General features: G+C 36.9%; 1 long non-coding RNA gene across 1 annotated transcript in view; it reads right to left on the bottom strand.

The window, feature by feature from the left end:
- LOC114674364 (uncharacterized) overlaps positions 1 to 15365 on the bottom strand; it is a 293829-nt gene that overhangs the window by 196465 nt on the left and 81999 nt on the right. The window contains exon 2 of the long non-coding RNA XR_013411996.1: positions 10176 to 10248. This is a non-coding gene — a long non-coding RNA (uncharacterized LOC114674364). The remainder of the gene's footprint in view (positions 1 to 10175; positions 10249 to 15365) is intronic.

Here is a 15365-nt window from a genome sequence, read left to right as displayed (position 1 = left end):
TATAAATTAGGTACAGTAAGACATAACAAGAATAACTAATATTGCAAAATAGAAAAACTATAACAATATGCCGTGTTACTACTCTTGCACCTTGCAGTCATTGTTAGGTAAAAATAAGGGTTACTTCAGCATAAGCACTGCAGTATGGAGATAGTTACTAAGTGACTAACAGGTTGGTAGCATGTACAATGTAGATACACTGGACAAGGAAATGACTTAAGTCTTGGGCAGGATTGGACAGTACTATGCAAGATTTCATAATGTTACTCAGAGTGATATACAATTTTTTTTTTTTTTTTTTGAGACAGAGTTTTGCTCTTGTTGCCCAGGCTGGAGTGCAATGGCATGATCTCAGCTCAACGCAACCTCCACCTCTGAGGTTCAAGTGATTCTCCTGCCTCAGCCTCCCAAGTAGCTGGGATTACAGGCATGGGCCACCATGCCTGGCTAATTTTGTTTGTTAGTAGAGACAGGGTTTCTCCATGTTGAACAGGCTGGTCTCAAACTCCTGCCTCAGGTGATCCACCTGCCTTAGCCTCCCAAAGTGCTGGGATTACAGGTGTGAGCCACCATGCCTGGCCCATAATTTAAAACTTATGAATGAATTATTTATTTCCAGAATTTTCATTTAATATATTTGGACCTTGGGTTGATCATTGGTAACTGAAATCACAAAAAGAGAAACCATGGATAAAACGGTGATATTGCACTGGAATTTTAGTTCAGTCACACATTCTAAGTATGACCTGTTTGAATCCAACTCCTTTAGAGTTAAACTGTAGTTTAATCATTGTCCACATGTGACGTTAAGGTCCACTATTATGTACTACTTTGACAGCTGGTGAACTCAAAAGGGCCTCAAATGGCCTAACCACAGGTTCACTTCTCCACTTTGCTCCTGGGAATAAGGTCCCTTAGCCAAACAATGCTATTGTCAAAGACCAAGTGCAGTCTTGGAGTAGTAAGTTTTCAGTTTTTTTGTTGGCTTATGGAGCTATTGAAATAGGTCAATCACATCTTTCCTACAGGAACTACAGGGCACCGCCTCCTTTTGGTATTACAAAGCCTGCCTCCCACATCCTCTGGTTGTGCACTCTGTTCTCCCGTGCAATCCACGTAGCCCCACAGGGCATGCAGTCTCCTTCTCTTGCAGACTGTGAGTACATGTAACCAATACATTAATAATTTCATCTGTCCAGTGTGGGGTATCTTATGTTTAATCATCTCTATAACCCTAGGGAGGGAATCCTCCCCTCAACAATGGAGTAGTTGGAAGGTGATTAAAACACCATGCCATTCTTTTCACTCTTCATGTTCAGAATCTGTAAGTCCTTTCCTTTCCTTTCCCTCCCCTCCCCTCCCCTCCCCTCCCCTCCCTCCCCTCCTCTCTCCTCTCCTTTCCTTTCTTTTTCAGATGAAGTCTCACTCTGTCTCTAGGCTGGAGTGCAGTGGTACGATCTCGGCTCACTGTAACCTCTGCCTCCCAGGTTCAAGCAATTCTCCTGCCTCAGCCTCCCGAGTAGCTGGGACTACAGGTGTGTGCCACCACGCCCAGCTAATTTTTGCCTTTTGAGTAGAGATGGGGTTTCACCATGTTGGCCAGGATGGTCTCGATCTCTCGATATCGTGACCCACCCACCTTGGCCTCCCAAAGGGTTGGATTACAGGCGTGAGCCACAGCTACCAGCCTAGAATCTGTAACTTCTATGAATCTAGCTGAACTCTTCATGGTAGAATAAGTTAACAGGGAATATCTATATTTTGAGAACAGACTCCATAAGTCAAAATTGCTTAGCCAATATCTATATGGTGAGAAATCCACTCATCCAGGTTAACCAGGTTTAGAGACTAGAATATGCTTGGCATGGGAAATTGAGAGAGGAAACACTCATCAGAGTTCTGGGCATTTTGATGATACTGCACTCAAGGAATTATTTCTTCAGATCTTCCTCTATGACTGCTGCCTTCAGTGAGAGCATCTGCTAAGTTTCTTTTTACTGGAGAATTATGCAAAATAGACAATCAGCATAGCTGTAAGAACACAATGTACTTCAAAATTCACTCAAAAATTACTGAACAAAACTAAAGTAAAAGTCACTCACAGTCTTACATATATTTCAATAAAAATGAAATTCCATCCTTTCACTTCAAAAATCCCAGCTCTAAGAACTGGATGCGCAGCCTTCTTTGTTTTTCCCAGACGTTCATAAACATCATTACATGTACACATGTACATGCATATGCATCATTTTGGTTTACAAAATTAGGATCATTCGATACTCACAACTCTGTAACTTATTCTGTTTTTATATTTCCAACTCACACTATATCATGGTTATATTTTAAGGTCAATACACAGTTAATAACTCATCATTTATTTTTGTTAATTATCATTCTATTGTTTTTGGTGAACAATTTAACCAACCCCTAGTGCGTTGGGACCTGCAGCTTATTTTCAGTATTTTGCCATTACAAACAGTATGCACAGACATTGACATCAGATTAGGGTTTGAGTTGCACATCTATCACTTACTAGGTACCTCATCTCAGCAATTTACTTAATTTATCTAAATCTAATTTTCATTTTATACATACAATGGGGAATAAAATAACTCTTCAGTGTTGTTGTAAGACCAAAATAAGATTATGCACATAAATTGACAGTACATTCTATGTAACTGTTTAATAAAGGACATAATTTAGAAATCTAAAAACTATTGTTAAATACCTTAGGTATTTTGCTTATTAAACAGTTTAGACTTTCCTCAACTCCAGTCATTTATAGAACAGCTATGAATTTGCCATATTTTTGAGCTACCTTTACTCTTATTTAGATAATATTATACATAAGCCATTTGTTTACATTTAAAAAGTTGTTGTGAGGTGAAAACTTTAAATTTCTACCACAAAATAATAAATTTGAGTCTAATTATAATTTCATAGTAATCATAAATTGTAATCAAAATGTTAAATAATTTTAAATATTAAATAATATATATTCCATATTATTCAAAGATCAGCCAGAAGACAGAAATCACACAAGTAATTTCAGCAGGAGAAAAAGTAATATAAAAAGGTATTAACTAGTAAAAGTGGTTAACTACTAAATGAGATTAAAAAAAAAAAAAGCCTTCTAAGAAATAGGGACATAGCAGCTATAGGGAAAAGCTGCTACCTCCAAGGCTGAGGGAAAGCACTCAAGAAGTGAATGAAACATGAAGAGCCCGGGCTCCCAATGCTGAGATTCTGTCCTTGAATGCAGCTCTCTGGAAGGGGGAAAGGTTTTTTGACATGACTTGGGGAAGAGCTTATGCACAGGAAGCCACCAACTAAGATGTCAGTGAACTGGAGCTAGCCCAAAAGAAGTAGCCTAAGAAACTGATTAAACATTGAATGCCACTGAATGTCCTGCACACCACTGAGAGCCACAAGAGGAAGGAAAACACAGGAACCAAGAGAACAAGCTCTTTGCTCTTTCTGCACCTTCCCACATTTCTCTTGCATCCTCTATTGACAAAGCCCAATATTTCACCACCTGTCAAGGGAGAAGTGTTTACTTGGTCAAGTTGAGAAACTACATCAAGGCAAAGAAGAGTGGATTTGGAGCTGAGAGGCAATGTAATCACTTGCTTATTTTTTCCCTTGTGTAAAATCATCTTGTGTAGTCCTAGTGGGTTATGCACCATATGGGAAACACTGACATGAAAAACTCCATTTTAAATACACAGTTCCACATCTATTATCAAATGTTATTCTTACACTCTCTATGCAGGTGAATAGTGTTGATAGTCTAGACTTAATTCCATTTTATAGATTAAAAAACTGAGGCAAAAGGTTATTACCTATAATAACCTATTTAGTTAGCAGACATAACAGAACTCTTCTGATGTCCAATTTGGCTTCTTGCTAGATATTTAACATCCTGAAGTGGTGAATTATGACATGAATGCTCCTTGATTCTTCCAAATAATAACTTTCAAACTGTTCGGCTAACTTCCTAGGTTTTGTCTTATTTTAAATTAGAAAATGATAACCTTACATTGAGTTGGAAGGTACTGTAGCACTACATTAGATTTGACTAGATCGGGAGAAGGATCTAATTTGCATGAGAATAATCCTATGCTGAGAGTTCTGATGTTTTAATTTTAACCATACATTTTCCATAGTTCTGCCATGTGACCTAAAACAAATCACTTTCACCTTTCTCTAAGTGTCAGTTTCTTCATCTGTTAAAAGCAAGGAGGAATTAAAACAAAAGTTATCTGCAAGCTTTCTTGTAATCCTATTATTTTGGAGGTAAGATCAGTGATCAGAGTTTGGCAGTCTCCCTTGGGACATACAGAATTTCACTGGTAATCATTCTTCTCTTTCAAACTGCATAAACCTCATGCTTTACAGGATAAATTCTGAGCATCTGAATATGATATACCAAGCTTTCTTTTTTTCTTTTTTTTTTTTTTTTTTGAGATGGAGTCTCACTCTGTCACCAGGCTGTCATGCAGTGGCTTGATCTCGGCTCACTGTAACCTCCACCTGCCAGGTTCAAGCAATTCTCCTGCCTCAGTCTCCCCAGTAGCTGGGATTACAGGTGTCCGCTACCAGACCCGGCTGATTTTTGTATTTTTAGTAGAGACGGGGTTTCACCATGTTGGCCAGGCTAGTCTCGAACTCCTGACCTCATGATCCGCCTGCCTTGACCTCCCAAAGTGCTGGAATTACAGGCGTGAGCCATTGCGCTCGGCCAATATACCAAGCTTTCTAAGACTCTGCTCTTACTTTTTATTTCAGCCGCATATCTCACTCTTTTTTACTTCTTGGACTACTTCAGCTGCTCTACTGATTCTATTTCTATTGGTCTCTGTGCATATCCCCAACTAAAATGCACCACCCTCACTTCTTCACTTGAATGGCTAGTACTTGTTCTTCATCATCCAGCCCAGAGTCCATCTCCTCTAAGAAGCATTACATGAACTCCTCAGCAGGCTGTGTCCTTGTTTCATCCTCCATCACAATACTTTGCAGTATTCTTCTAGCACTAAGCATCTGTTTGTGGGTAGGCTGGAGTTATCTATTTTTATGTCCTCCTCATGAACACGAAGGAAGCAGCAAGAACATTAATATACATACCTATATCATTCAGTACGAACAATGAAGCAAATACTCCCAAGCTTTTTACTACTTCTTTGTTCCTACCTTCTTTTCTTCCTACTACTTTAAGAAAGCTTTGTAGAACATTGTTCATATTTATATGTGTCCTGAAAAGTCTGTGTTAATATTTGACCACGTGTTAACCAATCTAGGTGTCAAATAAATTTATTCCGAAGTGATATTTAGCATCCTTGGGCAAAATCTCTGCATTTGTGGATGTAGGTGTTAATAGCACTATAATATCAGAGTGTCATTTCTGATCTGGAAATGCTTCACTTCAGCCACAAATGAATATTGTCAAAGGTGATTAACTGTGTCACCTTAATAGATGAGGCCACTCTCCATGCCTGCCCTTGCAGGGGTGTTCACCTGGAAGAAATGTTGCTTTATAAAGAAATGAAAAGGCAAAGGGGCAATCTGGTAGAAAGAACAGTGAAGCAGACCATTAGCTTACTGAGTGTGCAGGGCACGGTTTTTAAGTTGAGTTGAGGTTCAACGGTTTGGCATTTCTGATATTGTTTAACTATCTAGAAATTGAATTAGACCCAAGTGCTTTTTCCTTAGTGACCCAGAAATTTCTCAGGTGAGAAAAGGAACAACGTGGAAAAACAAAAACAGAGGCTGCTTTCAAATATTTCCATACTGAATACAACCCAGAATGGCTATTCCATACATTACTTGTATTAATCAAATGCACTAATATTTACAAAGTTTAAGGTACTAATTGGGTAAAATATATTTTTTCCTGCCTCCACAACTTCCTCCACACACATACCTCATGTTCAACCCTTAGTAATCCTAGTTTAATGATTGTATTCATTCATTCCCAACAATTTAAAGTACATAATTTAATTTTCTATTTAGAACTGCAGAGAAAATCTTAGGTGACAAAAGAACATGAAAGATCTGTTGTACATGTTATCTCATATTTTTAAAAAAAGGTAGAACGCATCATCTGAGTTTCGGTAATGAAAGTTACATTCCTTGAGTATAGGCTTGAATTAAGAGTTAGCAGTCACATTTTTTCCCATAAGCAATGTTGTAGTGTGGTAGAAATCACATATATAGTGGAAGTTTGGTGATTTTTCCTGTTTCTTTGTCTTTTGTGAAACATCCATTTAAATGAAGGTGAGAGAATTCCAGAAAAGATTTATAAGGTCCTTTCCAACTTTAACCACTCATTTTGTAGGTGAAGAAACTGAGTTGCAGAGAAGTGATTTGAACTGGGTGATGTCGGTTAGATGAACAAACCTAGAATTAAAACTGAGACTCTCAAGGGAAAAATACACTATTTTTCCTCCCTTTTTCTCCTCGCATAGAATTCAGCCCTTTCCGTTGACTATTTAATGTATAAACCTATATAGTTTTAATTTTTGAAATTGAGGCAGCTTGCACAAATGTATGCGTCAATATAAACAACTATGACTAATAGGATGAGGGTTCTAATAAAAAATGAGTATGGTTTGCAAAAACAGATGGGTGATGTAAACAGAAAGATGGAAACTCTACAAAAGAATAAAATACTAGAAATCAAAATCATTGTAACAGAAAGAAAGAATACCTTTGCTGAGATAAATAGACTGGACACAGGGTAGGAAAGCATCAGGGAGCTTGAAGGAATAGCAAGAAAAATTTCTTAAACAATAATGCAAAGAGAAAAAAAGAATGTAAAAGACAGAAACAAATGATCAAGAAATGTAGAAAAATCACATTACAATTAGGCACAAAACCACAGATTTAAGAAGTTCAGAGGACACCAAGAAGAATAAATAATAATAATAAAAAAGATAGTGAGAGAGAGAGCAAAACCCCCAAAAACTAAACCTAGACATATACTCAAACTTCAGAAAATCAAAGACCAAGAGCATATCATTAAAGAAGCCAGAAGAAAAGCAAACCTTACCTATAGAGGAACAAAGATAAGAATTCTATGAGACTTCTCAGAAACTATGGAAGCAAGAGAAGACTGAAGAGAAATGTTGATACATGCCCCTCTCTCCCCGCCACAAATTTCTAACTCTTTATCAAGAGAAGTCATTCTTCAAAAGTGAAGGAGCAATAAAGACTTTCTCACACAAACAAACACTGACAGAATTTGTCACCAGTAGACCTACCTTGCAAAAAATGTTATAAGAAATTCTTCAGAAAGAAGAAAAATAATATAGGTCAGAAACTCAGATCTATATAAATAAACAAAAAAAGAACATTAGAAAAGGAATAAATTAAATCAAAACAAAATCTTTTATATCCATTATTCTTCATAGATTTAACAGATAACAGTGTGTTCAAATAATAATAGTAGGAAAACTAATAAGAAAACATTGGTTGGGAACTACATATTAGACCAAATGGAACTAGTAGACATATATGGAAATTTCCACCCAAGAGACCTAATGTGATATATTCTGAGAATGCTCCATGTTCACTTTATACATTCTTATATATAAGAAGGTCTAAATATGCCAAGTATCTTTTCTGACCATGATGGAATGAAATTAGTAATCAATAACAGCAAGAAAATCAAATTTACAAATTCGTGGAAACTAAACAACACACTCTTGAACAGTCACTGGGTCAAAGAATAAATCAAAAGGAAATTTAAAAAATATCTTAAGACAAATTAAAATGAAAACACAACAATAAAAACTTACTAGATTCAGCAAAACCAGTATTAAGAGGAAGGTTTACAATGATGAACATTGACATTAAAAAAGAAGAAATCGGCTGGGTGCAGTGGTTCACGCCTGTAATCTTAACACTTTGGGAGTTCGAGGAGGGTGGATCACCTGAGGTTGGGAGTTCGAGCCTCACCAACATGGAGAAACCCTGTCTGTACTAAAAAGACAAAATTAGCTGGGCGTGGTGGCACATGCCTGTAATGCCAGCTACTCGGGAAGCTGAGGCAGGAGAATCGCTTGAACCTGGGAGGTGGAGGTTGCAGTGAGCCAAGATTGTGCCATGGCACTCCAACCTGGGCAACAAGAGTGAAACTCCATCTGAAAGAAAGAAAGAAAGAGAGAGAGAGAGAGAGAGAAAGAGAGGGAGAGAGAGAAAGGAAGGAAGGAAGGAAGGAAAGAAGGAAGGAAGGAAGGAAGGAAGGAAGGAAGGAAGGAAGGAAGGAAGGAAGGAAGGAAGGAAGGAAGGAATCTCAAATGAGCAATTCAACTTTATACTTACAGGAACTAGAAAAAGAGGAACAGGGCCAGGCATGGCGGCTCACGCCTATTATCCCAGCACTTCGGGAGGCCGAGGTAGGTGGATCATGAGGTCAGGAGATTGAGACCATCCTGGCTAACACGGTGAAACCCCATCTCTACTAAAAATACGAAAAAAGTTAGCCAGGCATGCTGGTGCACACCTGTAGTCCCAGTCACTGGGCAGGCTGAGGCAGGAGAATCGCTTGAACCCTGGAGGCAGAGGTTGCAGTGAGCCTAGATCTGCCACACTCCAGCCTGGGTTAACAGAGCAAGACTCTGTCAAACAAACAAACAAATAAACAAAAAGTAAAAGAGAAAGAGGAACAGATTAAGGCTACAGTTAGTCCAAAGAAAAAGTAAATATAGTAACGATGCTTTGGGAGACTGACAGGAGGATTGTTTGAGCCCAGCAGTTCAAAGTTACAGTGAACTATGTTCTATGATCATGCCACTGAAAACCAGCCTGGGCAATACAGCAAGACTCTATCTCTAAAATTGAGCAACCCTTTTAGCTTGACTAAAAAAGAGAGAGAAAAGACTCAAACAGAATCAGAAATGAAAGAAGATGCAATACAATAGATGCCTCAGAAATGGAAAGGATCATGAGATTGTTACAAAAAATTATATGCCAACAAACTGGATAACCTTTGAAAAATGAATAAATTCTTAGAAATATGCAACCTACCAGAGTGAATCAAGAAGAAACAGAAAGCCTGAGCAAACCAAAATCAATAAGGAAACAGTAATCAGAACCTTTCCAGCAAAGAGAAGCCCGAGGCCAGATACTTTCATAGGTGAATTCTACTAAATACTCAAAGAATGAACAGCAATTCATGTTAAACTCTTCCAAAAAATAGGAAAAAAAGAACATTTTCAAAGCCATTTTTTGAAGCCAATATCACCCTAACAACAATGCTGAACAAAGACACCACAACAAACATAGATACAAACATCCACAATAAAATATGAGGAAACTGAATTCAACAACAGAACAGAAAAGATTATGCAACATGACCAAGTAATATTTATCACTGGGATGCAAGATGGTTTCAACATATTCAAATTAATCAGTGTAATACATCATATTAACAGAATGAAAGATATAAATTACATGACCATTTCAATAGTTGCAGAAACAGTATTTGGTAAAATTCAACATCTATTCATAATAAAAACTTTCAACAAAATAGGTATAGAAGAAACTTATCTCAACACACTGAAGGCCATCATATCATAGTTAATGAGTAAAATGGAAAGTTTGTCTTGTATGCTGCAGTACAGTACTAGAAAGCCCATTCTTGCCACTTTTATTAAACAGTGTACTCATCCTAGCCAGAGCAATTAGACAAGAAAGAAAAATAAAAGATATATAAACCAGAGAAAGAATTAAAATTACCTCCAGTTGCAGATTACATATTTCTATATGTAGAAACCACTAAGACTTCATAAAAATTGATTCAAATTAAAAAATAAATTCAGTAAAGTTCCAGAGTATAAAACCAATACACAAATATCAGTAATGTCTCTTCATATCAGCAATGAAATACTTGAAAAAGAAATAGTCAATTCCATTTAAAAATCATCAAAAAGAATAAAATAATTAGAAATTTAACAAGGAGGTAAAAGATCTGTACACTAAAACTATAAAGCAAAATTATAAAGAAATGGAAGAAGACACAAATAAATGGAAAAATATCCTGTGTCATGGATTGAAAAAAATAATGTTTTAAATGTCCAAACTATCTGTATTAGTTGGGGTTCTCTAGAAGGATGGAACTAATAAGATAGATGTATATATGAAGTGGATTTTATTAAGGAGTATGGACTCACATGATCACAAGGTGAAGTCCCAGAACAGGTCATCTAAGCTGAGAAGCAAGGAAGCCAGTCTGAGTCCCAAAACCTGAAAAATAGAGAAACCAACAGAACAGCATCAGTCTGTAGCCAAAGGCCCGAGAGCCCCTGCCAAACCACTGGGGTAAGTTCAAGAGTCCAAGAGTTGAAGATGTTTGAAGGCCAGAAGCATCCAGCACAGGAGAAAGATGAAGTCCAGAAGACTCAGCAAGTCTGCTCTTTTCCACCTTCTTCTGCCTGCTTTATTCTAGCTGCACTGGCAACTGATTAGATGGTGCCCACCCAGACTGAGGGTGCGTCTGCCCCTCCCAGTCTGCTGATTCAAATGTTAATTTCCTTTGGCAACACCCTCACAGACACACTCAGGAACAATACTTTGCATCCTTCAATCCAATCAAGTTGACACTCAGTATTAACCATCACACTATCCAAAGTGATCTAAAGATTCAACATAATCCTTATAAATATTTCAATGGCATTTTTTGGCATTTTTTACAGAAATTTTAAAAAAGTACTAAAATTCATATTGAACCAGAAATAACCCCAAATAATCAAAGTAATCTTAAGAAAGAAGGACAAAGTTGGGGGCATCCCACTTCCTGATTTCAAATATATTTCAAATCTATGGTAATCTAAACAGTATGGTATTGGCATAAAATTAGACACATAGATGAATGAAGCAGAATAGAGAGCCCAGAAATAAATCCATGCCTATACAGTCAACTAATTTTTGATAAGGGCACAAATAATATACAATGGGTAAAGAAAGGTCTCTTCAATAAATGGTGTTGGCAAAGTGGATATATATATATACAAATGAATGAAATTGAAACCTACCTTATACCTATGGACAAACATTAACCAGAAATGAACTAAAGATTTAAATGTAAGTCTTGGAACTTTAAAACTCATAGACGAAAACATAGGGAGCTTTTGTTCCTTAACATTGGTCTTTGCAATGATTTTTTGGATATGGCACCAAAAGCAACGACAACAAAAGCAAAAATAAACAAGAAGGACTACATCAAATTAAACAGTTTCTGCACAGCAAATGCAACAGTCAACATTTTTATCTGTACGTATTTCTTTAATTTTTTTATTTTTTATTTTTGTGGGTACATTGTAGTATATTTATGGCGTACATGAGATATTTCGGTACAGGTATGCAATGTGTAATAATCATATTATGGAAAATTAGGTATCCATCCCCTCAAGCATTTATCCTTTGTGTTACAAACAAGCTGATTATACTCTTTTAGTTATTTTTAAATGTAGAATTAAATTATTGTTGAATATAATCCCCCTGTTGTGCTATAAAATACTAGGTCTTATTTTTTCTAACTGTATTTGCACTGATTAACCACCTCCACCTTCCCCCACAACACTCCCCCAATCATTACTCTTCCCAGACTCTGGTAACCATCCTCCTATTCTCTATATATTTCTGAAACCATCAGTTCATACTGTTACTTTCAATTTCAATCCAATACACTTTATTTCAGCCATTTTTTTCTTTATTTGTAACTTCTAAATCAACATGAGAAACGTGGTTCTCATTATAAATAATATATTTAATTATTTGACAACATTTAAATATACATAAAGTAGTTAAAATTGCTAGCCCATACTCTTGAGAGAAATAACTTTACTAACTACAGGGCAGTGTTTATGTACAGTTTGTCTTTAGCCTTGGAGTATCCAATCAAAATACCCTTCCCCCCATATCCTTGTTGATTTGTTTTTATTTGCATACAGTAAAATTCATTTTTTGTGAGATATAATTCTATGGGTTTTGACAAGTACAGAATCATGCATCTTCCACTGTAGTCATGACAGAGAGCATTTTAGACCCTGTATCCATCAGTTCTTGAAATGTTTGGGCTTTTTCTTTTACCAAATTTATAATAGTTCTAGAAAAGGGCTTTAGGTTTTGTTGTGGAAGGATAAAGATTATTACTGAATACAATTTCCATAGTCCTGCACATTCAACCTCTTTTTTTGATAAATGGGTTCTAGGCCTAAGCACTGACTCAGGATCAGAAACTGGTCAAGGGATAACACTTTTTTAATTTGTGTAGTTGCACTTTGCCTCTTAATCAACCATTTTTTAATAATTTCTTTCCATTATATTGTTCAAGGTATAGCCTTGTTAGCTGCCCATCTATCTTGCCCTTAAGAATATTATTTTCTATTAACCAACTCCACTGATCTCAAGTAACTCCTCCCGACTGCCACTTTGACCTTGCCATTTATCTGACAGTTAAACACTATGACCTCATCACTGTTACTTTAAGATTGTATCACTGCATTGCTATCAATTAGCCCAGTTCCCTAAAAACATTTCCTACCATTGGTTTTGGTCTATAAAACACAACCATCTTTGACTTTCTCAACAATGCCAGTGCTCTCTCACTATTACATTACTGCTAAGCTCCCAGGGCACACAGACTTCTTATGGACACCACTAGCTTACCTAGTATGTCAACTCTATCATGCCCACCTCACTGAGCTGTTTGGTCCCTTCTTCTATTGTCTAGCATGGAAATCCTGGCATATTTATGTCATTTAGCATGAGGCAGTCTTTTATCCAAGTTTCCAAGAACCATACTAACGGTATACTACCACTGGCCCTCAGAGTCCTTGCCTGGATATTAAAGTATGTATCATGGGATACTAAACCTTCTCTTACACAACTTTATGACCCCCTCAATTGCAGCATCCTCAAGATACTTCCATACAAAATCTAGTTTTCCTCGGATACATTTTGGCTAGGTCCTGCATCCCTCTTTGGGTATGTATGTTCTTTTTTCTCCTTTCATGCCCCCTTGCCAAACTGTATTATGACTTGACCTGACTCATTGGTCTGGTGGTCAAAACAGAATTGGAGGTACATTCCAAGATGTATTCTTTTTATGGTCCTGCAGGCATAGTTCTCTATATTTTTGTCAAGGAAGACTGGAATACTTTCCTTAACAGGTCACAGCAGCCTACTTCTGTAAGCCCAGGGCATAGTAAGGCATTTGGAGATTCAAGACATTTGGATACATCCACCAAGATATTTCCATTTCATATTTTCAGAAGACCCTACTCTTTCCAAATCAAGGGTCTGATTTTGGCAAAATCTATTTTCTAAGATGGAGAATTCAATCTGTTTTTCTGCCATTTATTAAGTCCTAGGCCAGACCTGAATTATTTTATGTTTTTTGATTGCATGAGATAAGAGTTTCTCCATATGACATTAACAGTGCCTGCTGACTTTACACGTAGCCATTATTCATCTAATTCCATTGTCCTATAATTTACTACCTCCTCTAAAATTTCTCATATATCAGAGATGTTACCCTTGCCAGCACATTTTCTTTCACCAATACCTTATTCATTTTACCACAACTGAAAAATTTTAAAATTACACAGCCATAGTATGCCAATAGGGCTATCCATACTCCATTTAGTCTAACACCAAAATCCTGTGTCAGATCTTCATTCTTCTTGACACCACCTGCCTTAGGCTAGATCCCCCAGGAGAAAAATTCTAAAAAGATTTGCATGTAGAAAGATTATTAGAAAGCGATGGAAGTATGATCAGACAGAGGTCTGGAGCAATTTAATTTCAACGCATTGACAACAAAGCTATCAGCTGATTCCATGGGGAGTTTTGGGTTGGGATAAACTTTCATTAAAGTTGTAATGACTTGAGGTTAAGAAAGTAGGCATTTTCACCCCCATATTGAACAATCAGTAGATGAGAAATGTCCCAAAGGAAAGGGCATGACTATGGAAGAGGGAGCTTTTTTTATTTTTTGTCTGAGGACAAATTCTCAGACAAAATTTCAGCTATCAGCTGACAACACTTCAGGTAGTTGGGAGAATGTGTGCTTCAGCCCGGACAAAGGATCTGCACATACATCACAACAATATGAGATTCTAGACTAGACTCTCCGGTGAGATTCTTCATTCATACTTTCTCTGACCAATACTGAGTGTTTTATGGATATGTTGAAAATCAGAATCCACTTGCAATTCAAATATTTATTATCTTGGACAAATCACTTAATCTTCTAGGCATCTGCATGTCTACATGACATGTAGAAAGAGTAGAATCTTCCCTAACTTACTCCTTTATGTGTTGGTGAGAGGAAAATGAAATGAATGAAGCAATTAAAAATGATTGTATAAGACCACCTGAAAAGGATTCACATACACTCCTACTTTTGCCTAAGCCTGAATTCATGCCTGTTTCTCATGTTGTCATACTACATAGTGTCACGAGTCACTGGCTGGGTGAAATTTGATGTATGAAATTTTTTTTTGAACAGGAAGAACGTAAATATCTGATAAGAACTTATGTATTCTTTTATGTTGGTGAATTTCAGCACATATTTTACTTCTAATACACCAGGGGCAGAGCAAGTGGAAGATATATATAAGTAGTTGGGCATAGCCAGTGAAAAGATTTAGCTGGCAAGCAAGCAATAGATGACAGCTTCTATCTTACCCTCAGGGGACACCTAAAACCACCCTTCTAGGAAATTACCAGCCAAGGCACTCTGAAACATTGAACAAGTACATAAAAAAAGAACTTTTATCCCCCTTGTCTTAGAAGTGGAACAAAACAAAATAAATGACCTGCTTCTATCCACTCCAGGACATAAAAAATAAGGAAAGAAAGAAAGGAAAGAAAATGGTTCCATCTCATGCCAAGTTATGCAACTGTTAGATAGAGATGACTCAGAGCTCAGAACCACCCACACTGCTTGGGTAGAATGCCAGCAAGCAGATGGAACAGCTTGTAAAATATCTTCAGATGGCCCCAACCATTTATTGCATCTGTTTTTACGATGTGAATAAATGAAAAAATAATTGTCTTTGGCTTCTTAGATTTTTATTGGTTTCAGAAATCAGGTTATATCATTTTAAAATCTGCCTGCACAAGGAACTTTACTTAATTAAATCATCCCAATAATGGCTGGATTTAAGCTTTCAGTGTTGACTGGATTGTATTGATGCTATTTACAATAATCTCTCTGTATAATCTGCTTTCAAATTCAGCCGTTCCTTTGGATGAAGCAAGTTTTTCCTTACATCTCTGCTAGCCATCTTTTGACCATTGGGGGACTAGCCTGAGGAACATATTCGTTGCTAGAGCACAGCAGGGCAGAAAATGGA

This window comes from Macaca mulatta, chromosome 20 (assembly GCF_049350105.2).
Source record: "Macaca mulatta isolate MMU2019108-1 chromosome 20, T2T-MMU8v2.0, whole genome shotgun sequence".
Taxonomy (NCBI): domain Eukaryota; kingdom Metazoa; phylum Chordata; class Mammalia; order Primates; family Cercopithecidae; genus Macaca; species Macaca mulatta.
This window is presented reverse-complemented; position numbering and strand designations above follow the sequence as displayed.